Source organism: Pteropus vampyrus, unplaced genomic scaffold (genome assembly GCF_000151845.1).
Source record: "Pteropus vampyrus isolate Shadow unplaced genomic scaffold, Pvam_2.0 Scaffold35, whole genome shotgun sequence".
In the NCBI taxonomy this organism is placed as follows: Eukaryota; Metazoa; Chordata; class Mammalia; order Chiroptera; family Pteropodidae; genus Pteropus; species Pteropus vampyrus.
Window position 1 is genome coordinate 7,801,907 of NW_011888816.1, and position 9,853 is coordinate 7,811,759.

Genomic DNA, 9,853 nt, shown 5'->3' on the forward strand with positions numbered 1-9,853 from the left:
CAGCCTCGCCAAGTCTGGGACTCTGATCTGTCTGTCTGTCTGTCTTTCTCTTTGCCGGCTGTGTCTGCCTCTGCATGCTTTCTCCATGTCTGTATTTGTCTCTGTGTGTCTGTCTCTTTCGCTCTCTTAACGGGTGGCTATGTGTGTGGGTGTGTGCTTCTCTGTGTCTTATATCTCCATGATTATTTCTCTCCTTTCCTCTTTTCATGTATTTAGGAGTATCTGTGTGCTTCCATCTGTCTCTGTCTCTCTCTGGCTGTACCATATCTTACTGCTTCTTTTGACAGGTTTGGTTCTTTCTCTTTCTGCTTGTGTGTACAAATGACCAAATATGTCTGCTCCCACCCAACCTTTACAACCTTTTCCAAGTCACCTGCCTAACAGAGGCTGACCACCAACTCTGAATTCCAATTCTAGATTCTTGGGGAAAATGATCTGATTGGCCCAGCTTGAGTCAGATGTCAATTTCTGGTTTAATTCGGCTGTGGCCAGGAAGGCATAAAGCAAAGGCAGGGAAGTGTCAGGTGCTATAAAAATGATTGCTACTGATCCACAGAGCACTAAGGTTCTGGCCAACAGAAAAGAAAAAGAGGAAAAAAGATTTTGAAAAAAGAAAAAATGCTCACTATTTGGAAATGTTAAGAACATCTAAGTAGAAATGAGCAGAATCAAACAGCATAAGGGAGCTTCGCAAAATTGCTATATTTAAAGGCGATCTCAAAAATCAGTATCATTTCTTTATGCCAGTCGTAACCAATTAGCAAATAACATTTTTAAAAAGATACAATTTGCAATAGCAAGTAAAACTATACAATAGCTAAGAATAAAAAGGATAGATGTAAAATTTAGAATTCTAATAAATAAAAACACATGCATATATAATCTGAATAAATGAAGAGCTATTCCAAGGTCATGAATGGAACGACTTAATATTATAAAAATGATAATTCTCCCCAAATTAGTCTATAAATTCAAGGCAGTTACAATCAATTTTCCCAATGGAATTTTAAAGGAATTTTATAAACACACTTTGTACTTTACATGGAGAAAGGAGACCTGAAAGAATCCTGTCTGAAATATTCACTTCACACACAGTGACTGCTATCTGCTGAGGACAGAACAGGAGGGCTGAGAACCTTTGGAAGCACCCTGAGCCTCACCAGGTATACTGCAGCAGCCCTCTGAAAGCTGGAGCAGGGAATAGGTCAGAGAGAGGTCTCCTGAGGCACAAACACAGGGAGGGGTTGGAGACCAACGTGAACACCTCACAGCAGAGAGAGCTCCCATGGCTAAGAAAGCTGGCAGTTAAGCCATAAAGTATAGAGAGATATCCAGCGTCTTTGTCCCCAGTTCTCCAATCCTGCTGAAGGGAAATCTTGAGTCTACCCTCAAAATTTGTGAAGTAAGTAGTGAATTAAATAAAATTAAAGGTGCAAGAAAGCCCCAGACTAAGCTCTACTAGATTAACTCAGCTCCTCTACCAGCAGCCTGAGAGAAGGACCATGCCTCTCCTTAGGGGGTAGAATGACTTCTTACCTCAGTCTCTACTGCTCTTGTTCATACTATGTCTATAATACAATTATTAAAATGATGAGATGAAGAGCAATAAAGATAATGCAATGCATGGTCAAGAAAGAAAACAGCCAAAATTCGTTTGTTTAAACACACACACACACACACACACACACACACACACACACACACACACACACACAAAACAAAAAAAACTCTCTACAAACTAGAAATTGAAGGTGTATTAGTTTCTTATTGCTGTTGTAACAAGTAACCACAAATATCATGGCTTAAAACCACACACATGTATTATCTTAGAGTTCTGCAGGCCAGAAGTACAAAATGGGGTCTCACTGGACAAAGGGCTGCATTTCTTTCTGGAGGCTCTAGAGGAGAATTTGTTTACTTGTATTTGTCAGCTTGTAGAGGTCACCCACATTTCTTGGCTTATAGCCCTCTTCCTCTGTTATCAAAGCCAGAAATGTTAGGTCTCTCTGATTATTTTTCTGCAGTTACATCCTCCTATGACTCTCTTCTTTTGCTTCTTTTTTCTTTTAAGGAACCTGTGTTACATTGGTCCCATCCAGATAATCCAGAATAATCTGGATGGTCAGAGGATGAGCAACCTTAATTTCATCAGCAATATTAATTCCTTTTTGCCATGTGACCTAACACATCTGCACGTTCCTGGAATTAGGACATGGACATCTTTGGAGAGTCATTATTCTGCCTGTCACAGAAGGGAACTTTCTTGATCTAATATAAGGCATTAGTAAGAAGCATATGGCTATGATAGCATTTGATGGTGAAATACTGAACACTTTTTCCTAAGACTGGGAACAGTTCAAAGATCTCTTCTCTCATCGCATCTGTATAACATTGTACTGAAAATCCTACTCAGTTCAATAATGCAAAGAAAAAAGGCATAAACATTGGAAAAAAAGGAAAAAAGACTGTCTTTAATGTTGTATACAGAAAAAAACTGGAATCTCCAAAATTTGCTAACTGACTTTAGCAAGGTTTCAGAAAATGGGATCAATATTCAAAAATTAATAGTATTCTCATATATTAGGAATGAACGATTAGAAAATGAAACTTCTAAAAAGGCCTCTATAATATTGTCAAGTAGATCAAATATCTAGGATGAATCTAACAAAAGATATGCAAGCCCTCTATATAGAAAATTAAACAACATTTCTGGGTGAAATTAAAAAACAGACACAAAAAAAGAGAAAGCTATACCATATTTATGGATTCGAATATTAAAGGTTGATAAACTGTCTATTCTCTCTAAATTGACCTATAGGTTTAGTACAATCCCAATCAAAATCTCAGGAGAACTTTTTTAAAGAAATTGAATGTTAACTCTAAAACATATAAGGAAATGTAAAGGATCTAGAATGGCTTAAACAATTTGGAAAAATAAGAACAAAACTGGAGGAATTACACTATCTGATTTTAAAACTAACAATTTAAAGTTATAGTTACCAAGACAGTGTGTTATTGGCATTTAATAAACAAATAGATCAAAGGAACAGAATAGAAAATTCAAAAACATACCCACACACGTATTGATTTTTGACCAACTCACCAAAGTAGTTCAATGGGGAAAGCAAAGTCTTTTTAACAGAATGTGTTGTAACAACTTGACATCTCTTTGAAGGTGGTATGTGAATTAAGTCTCAATATCTATCCCAATCCATACACAAAAAAATAATTTGAGAGAGATTGTAGACCTATATGTAAAAGTTAGAATCATAAACTTTCTTGGATAAAATAAGACACAGGAGAATATCTTTGTGACCATGAGAAGGTAAAGACTTCTTAATCAGAACCAAACCAAAACAAAACAAACAAATAACAACAACAACAAAACTAAAGAACCAATCATAAAAGAAAATAATTGATAAATTAGGCTTTCACAATATGTTTATCTGACAAAAGACTCATACCCAACAGATTTAAGTGGGGAGGATGTGCTGAGAATTCCTACAAGTCAACAATGAAAAGATAAATAATCCAAGACAAAAAATGGGCCAGGACATGAAGAGTCACTTTACAAAAAATTAGCCAATAAGCACATGTAAATGTGCTCAACACCATTAGGCATTAGGGAAATGCAAATGAAAATCACAATGAAATACATTTCATATACACTAGAGTAGAGTAGCTTCTATCTAAACTGATAACACCAATGTTGGTGAAGATGTGGAACACTTGGAACTCTTAGATATTGCTGGTGGAATGTAAAAAGCTACAATGATTTTGAATGATAGTTCAGCAAGGTTTTATAAAGATAAGCCTGCACTAAGACCTACACTAAGATAAGCCTACACTGAGACGCAGCAATTTTTCTCCTAGGTATCTCCCAAAGAGAAATGAAAACCTATGTCAACAAAAATACTTCAACAATAATGTTTACAATGACCTTTACATAACATACAAAACTTGTGAACAATCTAAATGTCTTCAATAGGCAAATGGAAAAAAACAAATCTACTCCATGATAAAAAGGAATGAAATGCTAATACTTGTAACACTAGTGATTAACCTAAAAAGGAAACAGAAAAACTAGATATAAAAGAATATGAACTCATTCCATTTACATGAAATTCCAAATCACATTCCAAAAACTAACCTATCATAATAGTAAGCCAAAAATAATCATGGTGAAAGGTGGGATTAACAGAAGAACACAAGGAAAATTTCTGGGGCAGTAAAAACCATCTATATCTTAAGGTTGCCTTAGCTAATTCTGGATTTTTATTATTCTATATAAATTACTGAAATATAATTTTACATGTAACAAACATGGACAGATCATAAGATTCAGTTAAATGAATTTTAAAAATTATATATAACTTTTGAGGTATGCAAGTTATACCTCAATAATTCCTATGGAAGAATAAAAATCTATAGTTAAATAGGACGACCTTAAAAAAAAAGAGAGAAATAGGGAGAAACTTGCTTTATCGAATAATGAAACATATAGCTGTAGTAATAAAAACAGTCTGGTACTGTTCCTCAAACAGATTATAGAGCAACAGAACAGAAAAGAGAGCCCAGACAGACCCATTATCATACCTCTTATATGATTAAATAACACTATAAATCAAAGAAAACATTGTTTAATAACAGTGTCAAAAAAACTGGAACACAAGAAAAATTGAACTGGATCCCTATCTAATATCACTTTATTCCAAATGGATAAAAAAAAAAACAAAATGTGTAAGATAAACATCTAAAATAACCAGAATAAAATGTAGAATATTGCTCTGACATAGAGGTAAGGAAAACAATTCCTTAACAATACTCAAAAGCATAGAGCAAAAATGAGATGGATTTAGTCACATCAAATTTAAGTATTTTTCAATTCAATGAAAGACGCTTTGGAAAGAGTTAAGAGATGATAGAATAAGAGAACATATTTGTGGCATTTAATATCAATAAAGAATTCATTATTTAGAATACATAAGATATATATAGCAACCTCAAATTTAAAGTGTTCAAAGGGTATGATTTATAAAGGAAACTCAAAAGGCTAATAAACATATGAAGAGATACACAAACTTATTAGTAGTTAGGGAAATGCTAATTAATGAAGAGCCATCTCTTTATATTTATTATAATTGAAAATTAAAAAAACTAGATAATACCAAGTGTTGGAGGGGGTTGGGGTATGAAAATTTCTGTGTACTTTTGGTGGGAGTGGTGCAGCCATTCTGGAAAGGCCCAGTGAGTATTTAGTCAAATTAGATATACAAATACCTATGACCTAGCTACCCTGTTCCTTGCAGGTATATATCCCAAGTAATTCTCACACAGTCCAAGGGCACGAATATGAGGATGCTGAGTTATTGCAGATTGCAGGGTGTTGGAAGGGTGGCTGGGTGAATCGTCATGGATGCACATCATGGTGCGTGCAGTTAGTAGCAATGGATCAAACATGTACATGACAGCAAGGATGGATATGGAAAATGCAAAGCTCCATTAAATTAAAAGGAGAATGGAATAGACAACGCTATTGAGGTGAATCTAAAATACATGCAGACAGACGAACAATACACCCTTTGCAAAAGGATACATGTTAAACACTTAGAATGATTAGCTGAGGGTGGAAGGAAAAGAGAATGGGAGTAGGGAACAGATAAAGAAATAAGTAAAAAACACGGAGACCTTGCATGGACCACGGTGATTGTGGGCCACACACTGATGAAGAGAACTAAGTCAGCCCTCTGCACTCACAGCTTCAAACTGGTTGTAGGAATTCCTTCTCAGGGGATGGAGGACAATTAACCAGAAGGGAGAATGTGGACTGTGAAGTCACTAGGTTATTGAGGGCCCACATGGCATTATTCTTCACTTCGCTCAGGTCTCTGTTCAGATGTTACCTGCTAAGAATGTTCTTCCCTGACACCTTATCTCTAATGTGCCACTTTTACCTATTATTTTTTAATGCTTTATTCTGCTTTGTTTCTAACACTTATTCCTACCTGACAGCACATTATCTATACTTTTGTTTTGGGTTTATTTCTGTCTCCCACATTCTAATGAGGGCAGGACACTGTTCAGAATCATATCCTCTGCACAAACTCTGGCCCGTGGTGAGCCCTCCTCCAATGTACGTGAGTGACGCTTTGGATGTCAGTGCATGTTCTTACCACTATGGCACCACCCATGGCTCCCAAACAGAACTTGAGGAAGGAACTATGGAGAAAATGAGTACAACGATGAAGGTAAAATGTGGCCCTCTACTAGGAAGCAGGTATGAGGGTTAGAGAGAAAAAATCCCAGAACCCAATGGGGCTGAACAAAGTGGGGGCAGGAGAACAAACTGGCAAGCACTTAGATTTTAGGATTTTTAACCCCTTTGACGTTTCTGTTTCTGCTTCTCGAAAAGCTGAAAATCAAACATGAGCGTCAGTGGAGAGAGACTTCAAAACCACCCTACAAAATCTTTTTCCCATGTCTAATGATCATCACGATAAGAAATCCATCCTTAGGATGGACATAAACTTCTCTTACTGCAATATATTCCCATTTTCTCCAAGAAATATGCTACATAATGGAGACATACATAAGGGGGTAAAGTACTATGGACCTCTAACATCATTTTCACAACTCCAATAAGAGATTTCCTTTGGATTGTCATTATGTCTCTCTTGTTGATCCCAGCTAGCTCTCAGACTCTAGCTCTTAGGGCTGAGCTCAGCAATCAGCTTCAGTAAAAATGTCACTTACCACATGTCTCTCCTAAGAGACACTATTGACAGGACCATTAAGAGGAGAGATTCCTTTGGTGAAAGGAGAGAAAAAAATCTTTTCTCAAACAATTGATTGCTTCTGCTAAAAGCACATCCACTATTTATTTGCACCCCCCACTAAACGATGTTCTTAGGAGCCCTGGAAGAACTCTGGTCTGGCTACAACACCCACTCTGACCTGTAAAAGGAGACTGGGCTATTCTCCCTCCAGCGCAACCTAAAATGCCATCCTCATGGATTCATTCCTTTGAGTTAAATGTTGCTTTCTTCACATTCTGCTTCTAAAATGTCAATAGCTGAAGATGAGAGATACAAGTTCTAACGTCTCAGCATAAAGGATGTTTGCTGTATGTGCTGCATGTATTCAGCCAGCCTTCTGATAACTGTACCCCTTCCACACACGTATCCCGATTTTCTTGCAGTAACCATCATCGGTTGTATCAGTTAGTTTTGGCTATAATAATGCTGTGTAACAATTACAAAACCTTAATGTTCAAAGAAATAAGCATTCATTGCTCATATGTCTGGGATCAGCGGTGGGTTTATCTTGCCTGGGCCTGTTCACACATATGGGGACCGCCTGGCTGTTGGCTAATCTAGGCTGGCCAGGGCAGCGGGAGTGATTTGACTCTGTTCTATATGTCTGTCATATGTTTGGATGTATTCTCATGTTGATGAGGGACGTGCAAGAGAGCGTGCAGAAACCTATAAGATCTCTTAAGGCCTACGCTCAGAATGGCACAATCTCAAATTAATTTATCAAATAAATGCAAACTTAAATACAAGGTACCTTCTATATTTTATCAAACTAGAAAGATGAAACAAATGTTGAGGCACAGGGTTGGTGAAATAAAATTGGATGTTCTCAGCATTGGTGGAGAGAGAATCAACTACTAAATTTCTTTAAATGGTGATTTGGCAAATGTGCAATCCCTTTAACCTGGACATAACACTCCTGGGGGTTTATCTTAAGCAAACAGAGAGGTGTACAAAGATGGGCGTACAAGTTCATCTAGTACAACAGGCAAAAATGGGGACAGGTTAAATATCCAACATAAGGAGATGAATGAAACAAAGCATAGTACTTCCATGCAATGGAATATCATATTATATTATATATCATCATAATATATATACACATATATGGCAAGAAATACTCTACAGTTAGTTAGGTGACTACCACATGTGTATGAATCTACTTTTGTTAAGAAACCACGCATATATATGTGAATATATATATTTACTGAGAAAAAAGTTCAAATGGCAATACCAAAATGTTAATTGCAATTATCTATCTCTGGTGGGAATATTATGAGATATTTTATTTCTTTTTTCTTGTCTATCTTTTCTCATTTTTCTACTGTGAACTTATATTATTCATTTAACTTCAAAGTTTTTAAAATGTGTCCAGATGTCCATTCTGCTGAAGGTCTCTCCAGCTCACAACCTTTTCAGAAGTATTTTGCCCATAGTGGACTCTACAACCCCTCATCCCCTTGCTCTGGCACTGCTTACCAGTGCTGGTGTCATAACAATAACTCTCTCCAGTTTCATTACTGTGCTGGGTTTATAACCTTGTAACCATTTAATCCAGGGATGAGAACTGCAGAGAGCCTGTGGCCCCTGGCTCCCTAGTGCCACCTGGAATGTAGTTCCATTTCTAGCTACTGGAAACTAATTGGGCTCCTTTCTGCAAGAAGCATGATGTGCCAGGTTGGGAGTGCATTCCTCTGAAGAATTCCCGGCCCCATAGCTGCTGATGGCTGTACCTTGGGAACAGGAGCGCTGTACAGAATGCACTAAGGAGCTCATTACTCAAAGATGCCCCGTAGCAAACCATTTGCAAAGCAAGCAAGCTGTTTGTAGGGTGAGTAATTACTCTAGCTTTTGAGTTTCACTCACAAGGAATGTTAACAACACATTGTAAACATCATTCACGTTAATATTGTATTTTTCAATCCATTTTCAGAGTAAAACATTCCTTCATCTGTCTCTGGTCCAAAATTTATATATACTTGAAAAAATTTATCTGGTTAACAAATGTTTTTCAATTTGTATTTCAATGTCTGGATTGGCTTTGATTTGGCCTTAAAGATTTGGCTGACCTTCTTAGATTGTGCAGTGACAAATTCTTTCAGAAACACAACTAGAATGAGCTCAGGGAAAAGATCTAATTTTAGGCTCATACGGTCTTTACTGAGGTGTGTGCCTGGGGGAGACTGGAAATGGGCTCCAGGGCCCTTGAAACCTCTCTCCTCCCTCCCTGATCTGTCTCTGTATGTCTTAATCTGTTTGGGCTACTATTAAAAAAATACCACACACCGTGTGGCTCAAACAACCCACATTTATTTCTAACAGTTCTCAAAGCTGGAGAGTCCAAGATCAAGGAACCGATAGATTCCATGTCTGTGAGAGTCTGTTTCCTCATTGATGGCAGTGTTTGAACAATAACCTCTCTTGATGAAAGGGGAGAGAGATTTTTTTGAGATCTCTTTTATAAGAGCACTAATCCCATTCATGATGGCTCCACCCTCCTGACCTAATCACCTTGCTAAGCCCTCACCACCTAATACAATGACATTGGAGATCAGGTTTCAACATATGAATTTGGGGAGAGACACAAACATTCAGTCTGAAACACTGTGCCTCTCTACATGGGATTAGAGCCCCTAACTAATTTTTGTCTTCTTGATCCATCATTTCATGACAGCTGCATATTAACACCTCCAACTAGGATCGAGGATTATCTATTTCTCTTTGTAATCCTGCCTATTTTTAGGTCATGTTTTCAGGAGCTTAAGGTCATAATTATTATATCTTGATGAATTATACTATTTGTCTTAATGCTTTTCACCTTAAAATCTATTTTGTCTAATAGAACAGTTTTCTTTTGGCTCATATTTGCATAATATGCTGTCTCTATCCTTTATTTTTAACCTTTCTATATTAATTTTATTTGTGATTCTTATAAGCAGCAAATAAATGGATTTTAAAACTTTGTTCTGATTTTTAGTCAACATGATTGTCCCTGTATTTTAATAGATTAGTTGAGTATGTTTATACCTGGTTTGCTAATA